The sequence below is a fragment of the Falco punctatus genome (genome assembly GCF_963210335.1).
Source record: "Falco punctatus genome assembly, chromosome: 15".
In the NCBI taxonomy this organism is placed as follows: Eukaryota; Metazoa; Chordata; class Aves; order Falconiformes; family Falconidae; genus Falco; species Falco punctatus.
This window is the reverse complement of record NC_137595.1, coordinates 15766999-15784246: the sequence shown is the minus strand read 5'-3', so window position 1 is coordinate 15784246 and position 17248 is coordinate 15766999. Positions and strand designations below refer to the sequence as shown.

Below are 17248 nucleotides of genomic sequence, written 5' to 3'. Positions count from 1 at the left end.
GTGCACGGTTTGGGTGTACCAGACTATTCCCCTGGTGGGATTCCTTTTTGATGAAGGATGATTTGTTTCCGGGGACGTTAGAATGTGTTTTGTCACCTCTCGGGGTGGAAGACTGCCAAAATTCGCAGGCAGGCACATCAACACTTGAGGCGTAGGGTGCGCCCAGTGAACCCAGCAGTTCTGAGGTCCGGGACAGCTTGGACATCGCGGAGGTGGTGTGTGCCAGGAAAATGTGGGGCACCGGCGATGCATTGGGCTTTTTGTGCATGTGCAGATCAGCCTAAGCAGGTCTGACATTTCCCAAATGTGTTGGGCTCTCGGCTCAGATGCAGTGGAGTCGGTGTGTGCACGCATAGGGCAGAGCAGATTGCTGGGTGCCTGGTTGGAGCAGCCTCCTTGGCAGAACAGAGGCTGCATCTGGAGGAGCTACGTGTATTGTTGCCTGCTCTCCATAAATATGCCTGAAAATGGAGAGAGGATGAAGAGGCAAAGAGATGCACTAGCTTTCCTTTCTTTTGGGCACTTGAAAGATTTAAGTCAGAGCTGTTTTGAATAGAGGAAGTCATACAACAAAGGCTGGAAACTCAGGTCTCTGATCCCACAGGCTGGAGAATAAAGGTTAGAGGGGTTTAGGATTCACCCTTTCCTATGTTCCTCTCTTCCTTTCTTTGCATTGTGTTCATTTGGAGGTACCCACCTGGTGGAAGACTTTGCATGGCCTGTATTGCCTGGCTTGCATGTTGGAGTTAAGAGTATTTTCATGTTGGTACAGGGGTCAGCATGTACAGACATGCATGAGCACTCAGGCTTCCGTGTATGTTTGTGAGGCACCTTGTGCCTTCGTGGGGCTGTTCAAATAGTCACAACAAATTCCTGTTTAGGTCGTGTAATGGCATTTGTTGTCTTGCTTCTGCCGAATTCACGGTTCTCTGACCAGGAATGAAAGAAAATGACCTTATCAGCTGTGGTGATGCTTAGAGCCTGCGTGGCACTTGCCCTATCTGTCACGCAGATGGGTTTTGAATGTCATAGTGAGTAGATTAAAGACAGCTTGGCTTTGCTGTATCCTGCATTGTTTACATTATGGAGTTCTGGCAGACCTTTCCCTTTTGATGTTATTAATATTAAAATAGCGTAGTTCTTTATATTGCAGAGATTGTTTTCTAGTTTGAGTCTGACAGGCTTGGCTGTGGGGCTCCAGGCATCTCTGCTGCCCTTGGGACAGAGCCAGTGCTGAGCCTTCCCGTGGGAGCTGGACCGGGGCTGGGCGAGGATTGTGGCTGCAGTGGAGCTCAGGATGGAGATGACACTGTGCTGGATAAAGTGCTGGATGGGGAGCCTGGCTGGTTGAATCCTATTGTGTGTAAACGCTGCCTGGGTTGTTGTTCCCTCAGGTTGCAAGAGTATGCACCAAGAGTGGGTTTTCCTTCCTTTATTGCCCAGCAAGCAGCATGAATGGCATTATACGGTGTCCTGTTGTGTAAGCCATTCACTGTCGATAGTTGTTGCGTGATATGAAATGTCCCCAGAGACTGTGTGATGCACTTTCATTTCCAGGGATCCCCTTATAAAACTGGGAGCGTGATCAGAAAGAGAAACGGGGAGGTTGCAGCTTCTGCGTTTTTCCCCACCCCAGAGCAGGCTGCTGACTGTGCGGTTCTCTAGGTGTATTTCCAGGAGACGGTTGGGATCTGATAAGCCATGTCTGGCTCGTGTCCTGGCTGCCAAGGAGGACGTCCACGTGTCTGCATCAGCACTGCTGAAAGAACCTTCATTAGCCAGCAGTTGTTCAATGTGTAAAATGACGCAGAGGGCTTTACATCTTTTTTTTTTTTTTTTTTTTTTTTTTTGGGGGGGGGGGGGTGTTGGGTGTTTTTTTTCCCCCTCCTGTATTGCGTTTGCCACATCCATGTTTGCCATCAGCATAGCCGTTTGTTTCTGCAAACATTTCTCACCCGCTGCTCTGGACGGGGTTGCAGGGGTGCTGGTGCCCTTGGGTAACGGGGTGTGTGCTGCAGCTGGTGATGAAGCAGAACAGCAGCTCTCTTGAGGTTTGGCAGAAAATAGTTTCTTACGTTATTATTCTTGACTTTTTTTTTTTTTTTTCCAAAAACAAAAGGAAGCTTTAGCAGGTAGGAGGTTGTTGCCCTGCCACAGAAACATGTTCTCGCGTATGACTGCTGCGAAGGCAAAACCACTAGCTGGATCCACCCCTGGCTGTGGCCAACATTTGCTGTCCCAGTTAGTGATAAAACCCCCGTTCTCACTGGATCATGAGACACATGATTATTAAGCTTACACCAGTCAGCTTTTTAATCAGCGTTAATTGCTGACTTTCCTAAACCAAATTCTTTTAAAAGGAAGAAAAAGCTGGTAACAGAAATAAATGGGAATTTCCGAAGGACTCTGTGTTAATCTCCCTCTTCTATCAAAGCCACCGTGAAACCGCATGGACAGAGATGGATTTTCACAAAAGATGAGTGCTTGGGGGAGTGATGTCCGACGTGGCAGGGTCAATGAAAAGAAAATGATGAACAAAACCAATGCAGGCCAGTGAGCACGTCCACACCTAGCAAAATCGAGCTGGAAATACGTTTCTAATTAAACTGGGTCAAACCATGTGTGCAAACCAGGTCTTTAAAAATCACGATTGGAATCCTTGTTTTTTTCCAGTCCTTTCCACATGATGTAATCTGTTTTACCTATTCAAAGTGGGTGTAAAATGCTAACAGTGGCATGCTGGTGCTTTATGCTCACCTTGCACTCATTTGATTACAGAGTAAATAGCAAAGAAGAATCGGTGCTGGGGAGCCAGTTTCTAAAGGTGGCTCAGTGACTAATTTCAGAAGCCCTTCTTGGTAGGCTTTTGGTTTTCTGTTACCCTTCTGTTATTGAATATAGTTATTTTCTTGTGCAAGCATGTCAAAAATACGTATTTTCTGTAAGCCTCAGTGGTGCAAACATAAAAATATTTCTGTTAATGTTAAGACTAGAGAAAAGTAGCCTACAAGCACTGATGAGAGATGGGTTTCTATGTCAAGGTAAATTCTGCAGTTGTTTAAACTTTCCTGGGTTTTGAGGAAAACCTAAGTAGTAAAGCTAGCAAAATGCACTTGCAAATTTGTCCTTTCTTATCCTGTCTCCACCTCTGACCTCTGCAGTGCCAATTCCTGCATTGAGTCCTTTAGGATGTCTGCTTGTGCATACATCCATGGCCCCTGCTTGCTCTGTAGCCACCCCCTGGAGCAGCGGCTGCTGCCTGCGGCTCTCGGCTGGCTGCGGAGTGTGACCTGCGCCCTGGCAGGTGGTGCCAGGCTGGAGCCCTCTTCTCTGCAGGGAGGGACTTTGTCTCTAGCCCCGATTTTTCACAAAGCACACGGGGATTGAATCATCTCGGAGACGATGGCATATCTGTCTGTCCGGTTCGGTTGGAATGGGCTGACAGGTTACAACATGGTTGGATGCAAGGGCGGCACAATCACATACACCTTGTTTTCTTAGGCAACCTGGCTAAGCTTCTGCCTTGGATAGTGGAGGAAATCTTGACATTCCCTGTAATCCCATGTGCCTCCCTGAACCTAAACGTTCAGAAACTAGAAGGCAATACTTGGGAAGTATGTTTTCTGGTGTGGTGTTTTCATATGCTCTTTGATTATTATTTTTTTTTTAAGATGCTATTGTTGTAAATAGAGGCCTAGTTGTATACATTCCTTGTATACATGTATACATATGTTATTTAAATATGTGCGTTGGCAATGTTGTGGAGTTTTAGCTGACCCTGCGAAATTTTTCTCTGGGATGTATTACCAGATTTATCCTAAGAAGCAATGAACTGTTGGTGGTGTATTTTGGCATCTGGATGTGGATGACGGAATATGCAAGGAAGCAAAAGGAATTTATATTGAAACTTGTGGATGGCTAAACTTTTAGAGTAAATTTTGAAGTGAATACAGTTAGAAGATGATGTTAAAGCAGAGATGCTCACTTTTAAAACTTGTATTATGCATGTAAACGAGACTTCAGATGCTTTCTACTCCACATTTCTCCAGCAAGCTGCTGGCATTAGCTGGGTGCCTTGTAAAGTTTAGGTTGTTTCCTTGGGTGTTTTTTTCTTTCTTGACAGCTGCTTTGTGATGTGATGCAGTTGGCTGGACAAGCTATTGCCATTACAAAGGTAAAGGAAGCAGACAGGGTTCAGGGCTTGGAAAATGAGAAGTGTGTTTGAGACCATCACAGGAAGGGTTCTGGTGCTCTGGTGAAGAAGGGTCTTCATTGACACCTGCGGTTTCATAGGCTGGGCCAGTGGATTTCAGTCTTAGAGTTCTGAACATTTATATAAGTGTTTGTGTACGTGTGCATGCACCTTTGTCCATAGTCCCGTGGTCCCCGTTGTATTTGGTGTTGTACAAGCTTACAGAGGTGGCATTGCTGCCTGGGAAAGCTGAGTGTGACATACTGACTAACAAATCAGGAGTGAGAGGAATCCGGTTAAATCTATATGCCTGTGAATGTAAATGTACGTGTGATCAATCAGAATAGCAAGTGTTCTCAGTTTCCATCTGGCCTTCATCTGTAGCTTTGTGAAGAGGCTGATTTCCAACAGGCAGCAAAGTTTGGGTAGTAGAAGTGCCGTTGGCTGTCAGGTATTTTACACAAATGGACACACTGCAGCAAAGCCATAGGTTAATTTCTTCCATCACAAACTCTGGTCCAAACCTGTGACGGGATCAGTGTGAACGCAGATTCTCCAACAGAGAAAGCAGTAGATATGCACACTTTTTCAGTGGAGAACTTGGTGCAAAGTGGGATTTGTTTTGTTTGAGAAATCTGACCTTTTATAGGGCAAATTCAGATCCAGTAAATTCAACAGCAGAAATTCCTGTGGGCATCAGTGGAGCCAGAGTTGCATGCAGGAACACAAGCATTAGGAGAAGCTGTCGGTGGGAAGCCCTGCAGGGAGCCCCTCAGAAGCATAGGGGGCAGGGGGAAGGGGGTCGGGGGGTCCCCAGCCTGGGCTGTGGGGGGCAGGGGGTCCCCAGCCTGGGCTGCGGCGCTGTGTTTGTGCTGCCCAGACGCAGGGTTCCCTGTATAGTGCACTGCTTCGTCTTACGCTGTACTAAGTGGACTTGGCTCGTTTGAACAGGGCAGGGCAAAGAGATGAGCATTTCAAAATCTGGTAAAGCTGTTCAGTTGTTAATTGCAGGAAACTCTTGGTACCTTTTGTGACCAGTTCTTCCCAAGTCAGCTGCTAGTTTGCATCTTAAACGCTGGCAGTTATATTAGTCCACATTGCTTAAGGTTCTGCAGTTCTTTAGCTGTAATGTGTTTAGCCATTTTCTTGAAGTTATTCTGCAAGGATGGTTTGTTGTTTGTCTTTTTTTCTTCTCAAGAGTTCACTGTTCCTTTCTGTCTCTCTGCCATGATTGACTTTGATCCCTACAAATAATACAGAAAATTGGAAGATCCAGCACTGAACAGCAACTGCTTGTAGCTGTTCAGGAACTATTACTGCACATCATCTGACCTGTAGTTTGCTCGAGAGGAGAACCTTTGCCAACCAGGCTTCTGCTGCACAAAGCTGATTAGATCAGTTTAGAAAAAAATAACACCAGGGCTCTTCTGGAATTCAGATTTTTTTTTTTTTTTCTTTAGAAAAGCAAACTTGGAAACACTGCTCCTTCTTAATTTCATTAGAAAAGCAAGGTAGACTTTACTTTTAAGAATAATTAGAAGCGTAGTCTGGTTTCATTTTGGAGACCAACTTAATACCGAAAGCCTTTCCAAACATTTAAGTAATTTTCCCTTGAGCTTTGTGGACCATCTGGCCAGTAGGATTTTGGAAGGAAATAGGAATTGACTGCTGCTGCGAGATCAGTGCCATGTAGTTCGTCTCTTACAGAGCTCATTCAGAAATCTGGAGACTGATGTATTTTCTCAGAGACTAATCGTGTCCATTAACTCCCTTATAATTTTTAGAGAGGATGTGTCAAATGGAGCCAAATGAAAAGGCACTGAGAGGAGTTCTCTTTTTTCCTCGGTTAAATGCTCTGTGAAGGCTTTTGTATGTGTGTGAAAAATATGACCTTTCCCTAGGCAAACCTCAGATCTTCTGAACTCGACAGCAGTACTCGGTGGAGTTTTTGACTTCAGGATTCACCTCAGGTGAAGAGAGTTGCAGGGAGGGTATTTGCCATGAAGTACTGAAGGAGAGGCTCAGAGACCTCAGGAGAACCCCATTTAGTGCCAGTTGTCAGTGTTGGGGTGCCCTGTCACACAGTCATCTGCGGAGAGATGCGTACCCGCATGGTGTTGCAATCTGCGTGAGAAAAACACCAGCAGAACTGGAATGAAAAAGTCCATCCCCTTTAAGGTTTCGTAGCTCTTATCATCTAGACTGGAACTTGCAGTCTGAGCTGTGTACCCTGCCTGCCTTAAAGCCTTTTTAAAAAAAACCCAGCAACACAATTTTAACCCATGTGGTGCCTTGTCCATGTTCTGCATTATATGCGAGGGAAAATTAGTCTGTGTTACACTTATTGTCCATAGGAATGCTGAAGGATTTTTTCTAAAATTCAGTGATACCATTGCTGGGGGCTTAATGTGCAAACCGTTAAGTTTCTGGGGGATAGCAGGCTAATGAAGCCTTCCTTCATCAGCATGTGTCTGGGAAGGCTGCGTCGCTGAAAAAGTTAAAGTGTGACTCTTGTAACATGAGGTTTGTAAATGCTGTGTGCAGCTTGACCTTCAGAGCTTCATAGTGGTGGTGAGCCAAAAAACCTTCCTTTGAGGGATTCCTGCTCTGAAAGTCTGGCCACCCATCAGCTGACCTCCTGCCGTTCAGCCCTGACGTCCTTTCGGCAGGATGGGGCTGGTGGGACACGTTTAACTGCTTGTGACTTCATCCAGCAGAGATGTGCTGCGTATAGATTTTCCCCAGTGCCCTGTATTTCTTTTAACAGATGCACATGAGTCAGGCAGCGAAAATTCAGCGGGGTGGAGGGATTCGTACCTCTCCCTAGACTTAGCATCTCGACAGCCCCTGGTCTGCAGAGTGAGAGCCTTCCAGAGGCTGAGGCTTTTTTCCTAAACTGTTTATTTTTCTGGATGAATAGACTTTCGGCACGGCGGACCTTTGCTGCTATAAATCACTGCTGGGCTCCCCGGGTGCTGAGCGGGACTGGCTCCGTGCCAGGGCTGTTGCAACCCTCCTGCCTGCAGCAAGAGGAGCCGTGGGGCTGCAAACAGCCTGCATCCCCGCATCCCCGCATCCCCACCGCCCCTCGTCCCCGCCGCCCCGCGCTGGGCAGCAGGGTCCCTGCTGCTCTGGGCTGCCTGCACCCCCAGGCACCCCCAAGGCAGAACTTCCACTGGAAGAAGGCTGGCAGTGTCCTGCGAAGCCTGCGTGCACCTGGCAGCGGTGGCAAGCCGTGATGGGGCTCATAACAGACGTTAAGAGGCGTGACAAATGGCAAAGCCCAGGATGAATGGCAAGGCTGTTGAAACTGTTGTTTGTGCACATACTGAAATGAAGCTCGCAGAAATCGGGTTTTGCGTCGCAAGAAATGGAGTGTTGAGGAAAAGAGTGCCCAGCCTGCTCTGCTTTTCAGACCTCTCCTCACATTCACTGTGCTGCTCTCTGAGTTGCTCTCCTGACCCTCATATGGCCCCAAAATTTTGCTTTTCTTTCCTTGCTGGTAGCAGCACCCGTTCAGGAGCCTTCTGGTTACCTCTAAAGCACCTGGATGACTTTCTGAGCGGAGGAAAGCCAGAGCTTCAGTGTTTGTCTTCCCCTCAGACCTCCTGAAGTATCTCCAGATAGAAAACCAATACAAAAATCCAGATACAAAACAGGCCAGCTCGAAGCTGGTGGGAGTCTGGTCCTTCCCCAAGAGTAGTTGGGCCTTCGGGAGCCCCGTGTGTCCCGGGGCAGCCATGGCACTCGGTGAGGTTAGCTTTCCGAGTGCCATGCCGTGCTGCGGCTTTCCATCACTCGCTGTTGCCCACCAAGGGCTACCCTGGTTTGACCTGCCCCAGGAGGAATGATGCCACTCTTCCTTCTTGCACATTGTTCAGAAGCTTCAAATTGATATCTAGGATATCTAAAGCATCAAGCGTGCCGGTTAGCTGAATACGGAGAAGCTGCAGGATTGGCGCTTCCCTCCATTAAGCATCGGGCTACAGAAGATTGCACAGGATATTCTGCAGCAGACACCACCCATTGCAAATAAATAGTTGACAAAACTCCTTTCTTTGTATTATGACTAGCATGGTATTTTCAGGAGTGTTTAGTGTTTTGCTTGATCTTACTAATTGCAATGTGAATGACCTTTTTGGGAGCAGGTTTCAAAAGCCCAAAAGATCAATCTGTAGGTCCGGTCTTAAAAAAGTATGCAGTAGCCTTGGGTGGTAATCTGATCAACTGCACATACTGTTATTGCAAAAACATAGATACTCAAGCATGTGTCTGCAAAGGGGCTTGGATTTGTTTCTTTTTTTTCCATTTTCTTTTCCCACTGGTCTCCAGTCAGATACAGACAAACATCAGGCAAAGCAAACAATCTGCGTTTCCACTTGTACAATGGGAGGAAATAGGAACTGAAAGGATAAAAAAAAACCTGGACAGAAAAGCTGCTTCTGGTGCCTCTTGGGTTTTACAGTTCATGAGGGCTGTGGTACAGACACTCGCAGTAGAGGTGCAAAACTGTCCTTTTCCCCCAGATATCAAGGTTGTTTGATCTGGTACCGTTGAAATGACCCCTGTCCATCCCTGCCTTCTAGACAGTGCGGGCTCGGGTACAATTCTGAGTGAGTGATAGAAGTTACACACTCTAATCTCTTCTCTTGGCTAATGTGTTGCTATTTTAGTATATGGGAAGTCCTGCTATACTGCTGCCAACTTAGTCGTCTTCTGTAGTGTTACGAGTTACAGTGATATTCTTGTTTGCTTAAGCATGTGACACAAATAGGGTCCCTGAGAGAAATTCCCGATTATTTTTTTTTAACATCTTGCCCCTGAAACTACTAAAACTTCATTAAAAAAAAACAACAACCCCCCAAAAAAACCAAAACAAACTCATAAAACCAATACTTTCACTCTGAGTGAGTGCAAAATATCCACTTTGAAGATGAGGAGGGGAGAGAGAGAAATAACGAGAGGAGTGGAATGGCCTGTTCTGCACAGGAATAGGGCAGTGGTGTTTGCTAGGAAAGGAACTTGGTTTTTGCTGAATGTTCAAGTCATTTTTCCTATATAAATGTGCTAACCTCTACAAAATTATCCTTTTTCATTTGGAATGCAGTGTAACACTTTTTAAAAAATATTTTTCATTTCCTTATAAATAGTATATATCTCTAATATTTCTTCATTAAGGTTGCATGCTTTGTGCACTGAGTGTTATAAATTAACTTTTGTTCTTTTTATATCTGTGTGGAGACACGTTAGATTTTACTGTTAATGTTTTACAACCTGAGTTCTGGGGCACGCTAAATCGCGTTCGACTTCATGGTATGGTCTATACTGAATGTAATAAATCTCAGCTAACTTCTTGGAACATACCTAATCATAAAGTAGAGTGGGAATTGGCATATGGGGGGGGGAAGAAACCCAAACCAAAACATAAACCTTAAAGAACATGTCTTGCTTATTAATTAATTGTAGAAGTGTATTAATATTTATGTTGTGCATTACTTTGACCAGCTGTGGTCATATTTTATAGCGTTTAGGTGGCATGCTTTGCCTTCCCTGGTAGGAAAACAGCTATGGTCAGTTCTGAAGGCAGTGTCAAGTCTAAGTCAGGTCAAACAGTCCCATCACAACCTACGGGACTGGCTGGCGGTCCCTAATGATGGATAGTCAGGGAGCAACGGAAAGCCTTTATGTTGCTGAAGCAGTGATGCTGAGCTCGTTCGGATGCTGCAGCCCGCTGTGTGTTCTTCCTCTCGATAGCAGAGGAAGCTGCCCAGCTGCCGTCAAAAGAGGGTGTTGATGGAGGGAAGGGGAAACGTGACATTTGGCTGGGCTGGCCAAGTGTTTTTGGGTGAGACCTAGGCCTCTCTGGAAATTGGGTGCCAAATGTGGAGGTGAAAGGGCGAGCGTGTTGCATCCACATGGTCAGCATTCAGGCAGCGCAGCTGGGCTGTGGTTTTAGCATCCTGCGCTGCTGGCGTGAAAGCAGCCACGAGGGAAGGAGGGTGTGCTCCAGCTGGGAGAGGGAGCCGAGGGCAACCCTGGGGGTGACCTGGATCAAGGCCCAGGCTTCCAAATCTCAGCGTCTCCCAGTATCACAAAGAAGGAATGCTCTAGGGAAATACAATTCTGTGATTTACAGCCCCGAAATGCAACAGATGTCCAGGGACGTTATGCCAGAAGTGCCACCAAACTTTATGATGTCAATCAAAGTAGGCTTTCTGCAGCCTGAGTTGCGTGATTAAAAGGATGAAGCTGTAATCAAAATTATAGCTGCATTCCCACCTGGCTGGTGTCCTGAATTTTTCATGGGGGCTTTAAAAAAAAAAAAAAAAAGGCTTTCTGAAACTAGTAATTATCTGCCCAAGGCTGGTATCTGTCTTGTGGTGGTTTGGAGATTTTGTGTTTTCTGTGGGTTTTTTTTTTTTCTTTTTTTAAACTACCAGAATTGGTGTGGATTGCATGTCATAGTTTAAATGAAAGGGATCATTTCTGAAATCCAGTGCTAGTACTCAGTGCATGACTGACCCTGAGCTCTGCCTTAGACCATTAACTAACAAAAACAAGCTAGAAACTTCCAAACTCTTAGTAACTTGGAATTCATTCCTGTCCCATTTCAAGTTTTGCATTAATGCTGTATTTTTAGCTGAAGAGCTCCAACCACGACTACAGTGGGTTGTCTCACATGGTTGCTGAGACAAGGTTTACAAGATTGGGCTTCCTGATAGAGCTGTCCGGTAAACTATCTTCTCAGGTGGCACTTCTTGGCACCAAACCGCTACAGCCCCAGATGTGTGAACCCTGACCGCTTGTTTACGTTAGTCAAGACCCCGAGGGACAGCAGGATGTCTGTTGTGAGCAGCCATATGCTGTGAAACAGCGGCTGTGGCGAAACTGCAGAGCGAGAGCAGCCCATCTGCAGGTTTGATGTTCTTGGGGTCCTCCTCCCGGCCGTGCTCACCCATCGGGGAGCACCCTGCAGCTGCACGGGCAGCATGAGCCGGCACAGCTGGTGTTCACGGGCTGGTGATAGCACGCGTTGCTCATCTCTTCTAAAGAACTGGTTCTTAAGCAGAAAATCCCTGTGTAGGTGGAAGGGGAAACAGAAGGATCATGACTTTGTTAAGGTCATGTGGAATAGGACATAGGGCTTCCTGGATCCCTATGCAGAGCATTGTTCGTTTGATGCATCATCTCGTAAAGGCTTTCCTTGTGTTACCAGGATGGAAAGGGTGGAGAGGAGAGGGGCGAAAGGGTGGGGTCCCATCCTTCAGGGTGCAGAAGGCTGAGCTGGCAGCTTACCCACAACCACAGGGGCTGTACAGATCTACCCGTGGTGGCCTCAAACTTCAAATTTCATAAGTAGGTTTTGCACAGGAAACCTGCTCGCTGCAGTTTGCTTTTGGTAAAGAGCTTGCAGCAAAAATAGCTGTGCGCTCACCTCGCTCCCAGATGGCAGGCGGCCGCAGCACGCCTCCGTTATCCCGTAATAAATGCATCTGGGTGGGAAAGTCCTCTGGCCTTGAAAGGTCTCCACCTCCAACAGCCAGGTCTTGCTTTCAAATACAAACCTTCAATATCCAGAGAAAGTCCCAAGAACTGAAGTGTGTGGTAGCTACCAGCTTTCTGGGTCCCACGAGCAGGCAGTGATGGGAAGGGGCACCCAGGAGCCCCGCAGCCTCGTGCAGGTGTTGTGAGCTGCTTGTGGCTGTGCACAGCATAAGTGCGCTGCACGTGTGCGTGCCTGGTGGCAGGGTGTGTTCGATGTGAAATTGCCCTCTGCTGTGGGTACAAAGGTGCAAACTGGCAAGTGTCCAAGGCGTCTAGCATCTGGGGGGTAGCCCTGCACATAGGCATCGCAGCCTCGCCAAAAATGCTGCTTTTTAAGGGAGAGAAAAGTGAGGTCGTGCTTCTGGTTGCAGGTGGAACGTGGACACAAAAAGGGACTTTTGCATGGTCAAAACCACCAGCTTCGTGCTGCCTGGGTATCCTGCAGCAGGGCAGTTCCCTGCCCTTCACATGCACTTTTTCCTGCCGCGGTTAAATGGGGACAGCTACATCAGACAGACCCAGAAACACATGGACGTTAACGAGCGCCTGTTGCCAAAAAGGAAGCGTGTGGTGGGACTGCCGTGGGCTGGCTTGGCTTGGTGCGCGGTGCTGTAACGGGACAGCAGGGTCGTGTTGCCTGGACTTGCAATCATGCACATCAAATCTGTCGGTTCACGAGTGGGGAGAGAAGCTGACGGCAGCTGTTTGCCACCCCCAGGAGGAGAGGTCTTTGCAGGATCTGGGAGGGAAGCTGTCCAGCCAAGCTCTCTGCACGTGGCTCACAGCCTTACCATCCCAGGTGTGTGTCACTGGGACCTTGGCTCTCTGGTTGTAATTGTGGCCCAAGCCAGGAACTGCCCGGAGTTTTTGTTGGGAAAGGTTTTGTATGTGACTGAATGCATCGCTTTATAAATTTACTTAATTCATGTAAAACCCCTTTATCAACCAATAGCTTGACCGCTAATGCTGATACTCTTGTTTGATGTAAATAGAAAAATAATACGTGTCTTGACCCTCAGTCAAGAGGGCATAGATAAGCGATGCCTTTATCTAAGTGATCTAAAAAGGTAAATACACATCCAATGGACATAACACTGAGCAATCTGTCCTATTCCATGTATATCTCCCTGCAGAGATAATGCATGCTTGGAGCTCATCAGAACCAGATCTTTGGCATAAAGCATCATGCATAAATGTGGCTGCAGTGAGCGCTGTGCAGATTTGAAAAATGTGTGTGCTGGCTCCAGGTTTGCTGGCTGTTGCTGTAGTGACTGACTGGCAACTGCGGCAGACTGTATGCGGAAATATTTTCTGGTGGAGACAAGGAATTTAGCTGGACTCAAAGCTAATACGAGAATTTCTTCCAGCTTGGATACTTCATCAAAATGTAGGCAGGGAAATTCAGTTTTAGAGAGTCGTTGAGCTTCAGAATCTTTCGTGTCTAAGCTCTGTATGAGCTTGATGGTGTTGAGTGCTGTGTTCTTGGGTAGGAACATCGGTGACTTCCAGATGGCTGTGGGATGTGTGGCTGCATTCTCCAGAGTAGAAACCTGCTCCCAAATGGAGCATTTGAGTGAAAGATGAAATGTTTTATTAGGGAAACGGGCCCATTGACCATTCCTGCCCTCTGCCCAGTTTCTGAGGAAATGTTATTCAAGATCCTCCATTGCAGAGCAGGCTGATTCCCTGCAAAGATCTGCAGAGGATGGGCAGTGGCAGATTGCAGAGGGCTGGGAGAGCCACGTCCTGTGTTCTTCCTCCCATTTTGGATTAAATCAAAAATTACTAACTTTTGCATGTCTCACCACTGAAAGTAAGTGGATTTTTTTGATATCATTTAGCTGGGAAGAAGTTAAAAGCCAGTTGCTCCTAGAAGCTTTAAACAAAAATCACATCACCACATTTCTCAAAGCAATTCAAAGAAGCTCGACCTTGTGGCTTCAACAGAAGTAGCAATGTGTGAGTTCCCCATGAGCTCTGGCTCACCTCTGAGATTTATTGATAAATGAAAAAACAAGGGGCCAGGCCCTGAAACCTTTCCTTACGTAGGCACTAGTCTCAGTGTTTAATAAGAAGCCCAGGGCTGGGTTCAGGATGTTTGCTGCTTTTAGAGATGTCCAGGAAAATGAAACAGTTTGAAAAACCAGTGTAAAGAAGAGAAACCTGTGGGTTGATTTTGTTTTTTCCTGAACTGCCAGCGCAGTCACAGCCTGTGCGGTAAAGCAGGTGTGATGTGGAGCGTGTCGCGCTGCTCAGATGAGCTGCACGGGCATCGATGGGTCTTCTCCGCAGGAACATGTGTCCTCTGAAAGCCTCAGCCCTCTTGGTGTGGGGGCTGGCACTAGCACGCTTGCTTTTGGGGGGGCGGGTGCTGGGTTCGGTGGGTGCCCGTGTGCAGCCACTGCTGACGGGGCAGCTGATGTGCGGGTGAGCTGCTGGGTGGCCTCGCTTCAGCCCAATTTTTGTTCATAACTAACTAAATAGACAGCAATGTTCTGGGGAAGAGGAAGGATAAAATTTGGGATGTCCCCAGGGTTCTTGGATTATTTTGTCTCTGCTGACCGAACCTTTTCCTTTGGCAATATTTAAAGGAAAGGTTTTTTATTTGTGTGTATTGGGATGATGTCAGAGGTGGGGAGAAATGATGGGGTGTGCTGTGTAATTCTGCCACATTGTTTGTTGCATACATTAGCAGGTGCAGAGGCTTTTGAGATGTATTGCTCTACGATAACGATCAGTCCTTTACTTTGGGAAAATGTACAACTGTAATAAAAAATAAATCTGCCAAGATGGCAGTAAAATTAGTATCTCATGATGAAATGTTTTCCCATAGATATATAGCCGTAGATACATATTTAGTTACACTCTCCAAGGTTGGTTTTTTTTTTATACGCACTTTTAAACTAATTCACCCCTTTTAGATAATTGATGAAAGGCGGATGTTAATATATAGCTATGTTTACCTTTTCATGAGGTTAACCTGCAGCCCTCCGCATTACCCTGCACCAGCTTGTGCTGGTGGGAGAGGATGAGCTTCTTCAGTTTCATGCAACTAAGAAACATGGAAGAGTCTTCAAAAGGTGGGATGACAGTTGTGGAAAATGAATCATTGTGAGTAGAGAATTAGAGCAGACCAACAGGAATGAGCTTTTACTGATCCTTTCTCCAGAAGGGTTCGGAATCTCTGGTGGATTGAACTGTGCTTTTGTTCCAGGTTAAAGGGGTCTAAAAGAAGCTGAGGGTGTGAAGTGCACATGGTTAACAGAATTTACTTCCACGTAAGGGCTGCTTTGCCCAGTGAGAGAGTATTTATTGCAGGTGAGCCTGTGCAGAGGGATGGTTGGATGCAACCCTGTGTGTTTCCCTCAGGCTGGCAGTAACTTTGTGCAGTGTGAGGACGATGGGGCAGCGAGACAAGTCACAGAGCACAGTCCTGCCCTCTGCACACACCAGGCTCCTCTCCTCCAGCAGCCAGCCCAGCTGCAGACGCGGGAGCATGCTGGAGCCTGGATCAAGTTGCACATCTCGGTTAACAGGGGCACATTTGTTGTGCAAAGATGAATCACTACCCCAAAACAAAGGGGCTTGCTGTTTTCTTTCCTGTAAATGCTAATTTTTCATACCTTTGGGGGGGGGGGATTTTATAATCTTATTTGTAACAATATAAGTGAATGAGAGCGGCAGGTTTGTGTGCAGCAGGAATAGCTGTGGCTGAGGAATAATGGGTGTTTGTTACACGGAGGGACAGCTGGACAAAGTCGTGTGCTTTGAAATCAAAACTGAATGCCAGGCCTTTCCCCCTTCCTTACTCTGATGAATATTCGGTATCAAGTGTGATGCTAGCCTAGCATTTATTGATCTATTTTTTCAGTAAAGAAGCATGTCTCCGTGCTTCACTGTAGTTACGAAAGTCGGTGTTGATTCTTGACATCATCCTTTGCAGAATGTGCACAGCCCAGGGGAGACTCATCGTTCCGATGGGATGGGATGGGATGGGATGGCCGCCTGCTGTGCGTGGTGCCTGGAGCCGTGGCATTACCCACGTACTTGCCTCCAGACAAACTCTGGAGTTAAGTCAGGGTGCCAGCATGTCTAGCATGACCGTGTTTTGTGGAAGGCCCTCTCCCTATACTGCCAAGACATTCAATGCCTGGAAACATTTGCAGACAATGGCCTCCAACAAAGGAGCTGTGGCTGTGCAGAGGAAGCTCGCTGGCTGGGATTGACGTCAGCTGGGATGGATGCTGACCAAACACCGGCATCTGTTGGGCTAGCACTGGTCACTGCCCATCTGCGCTCAGCTGTGGTGGGATGTGTGTCCTGGGCCTGGTGAGGGTGTGTCCCCTTTGTCTTCCCCCTGAGGGCTGTGATAATGCATAAATCCCATCACTCTAGTTGATGAGAAAAAGCTTTGCAATCCCAGGAGTGCTGCCACGGAAAGAGGACACTTATAAATATACAAAAACTCAGCAGGATTTAGTTTTCTGTAAAAGAAAACATGACTGTGACATATCGCCTGAGAACGTGGTATCATTTTTCTTTGATGCAGAATTGCTTAGTCTTAGAAATAACACTCGTATGCAATTTTGTGCAGATAGGACCTAGGTTTTAAAATGACATCAATTCAGCTTTTAATTTTGAAGGTGTAAATTGCACCTGCAAATCATTTTGTCTGCAAACTGCAGCATTTCATATTTGATTTCCTGATTTCCTATGGCTTACTTAACTGATGTCAGTTAGTTATTTCAATATATAGCTTTGCAGGCACTACTATTTCAGGAACAAAATTGCAGTCTCAAAGCTTCAGACCCATTTCTGAACATTTGATGGAGGTGAGAAGTTGGGATGTGTAGCCAATCCACTGTCCATACAAATGTTTTGATAGTGTCCTCCACTATGAGGTTAGTGTGGGTTATCATGGTGAAAGGCTGCATCTGTGGCATCTTTTGAGAAACCTGATCTAACCAAGCTAAGAAACTGTGCCATTTACAGCAAGATTCCTGGTTGTGTTTCTAATACATGTTCTTGTGAACCATTTTTTATCAGTCTCGATATCAAGTTTGCTCTTTTAATAGCTTTATTCCCTATTACCTTATTACCTCCCTTTTCCTAGCTTTGTTTTCAAGAACTGGCTCCTGACCTAGTCCAGAATTACCAGTTATCTGTCGCTTAATAATGATTGAGGGGTGTGGGGATTTCACTAGTGGAGCGTGTGTACGTACATATACACACACGGAGTCAAAGACCCTGGGAGAGGTCTTCCCCACCCACCCACCCCGATTACCTCTTTATAATACAAAGCCTCTGCATGCTTATAGGGAGGTAGCAGAGAGATGCAGTTAACTCAGCTGCAGTAAGGATTTTTAAAACTAAGCTTTTCACAGTTAAAAAGCCTTTAAAAAAAAAAAAAAGGTAAGAAGGTACATACAACTTTAGTTTCTTGGCAGCCACATACAGGTTGCCAGATTGATGTACTGAAACCCAGAGTTTTCTCTTTACACTGAGGTGAGC

General features: G+C 46.4%; 1 protein-coding gene across 6 annotated transcripts in view; it reads left to right on the top strand.

The window, feature by feature from the left end:
* The window catches only part of NRK (Nik related kinase), a 108212-nt gene that overhangs the window by 17180 nt on the left and 73784 nt on the right, over positions 1-17248 (top strand). The gene's annotated exons all lie outside the window — the stretch shown is intronic.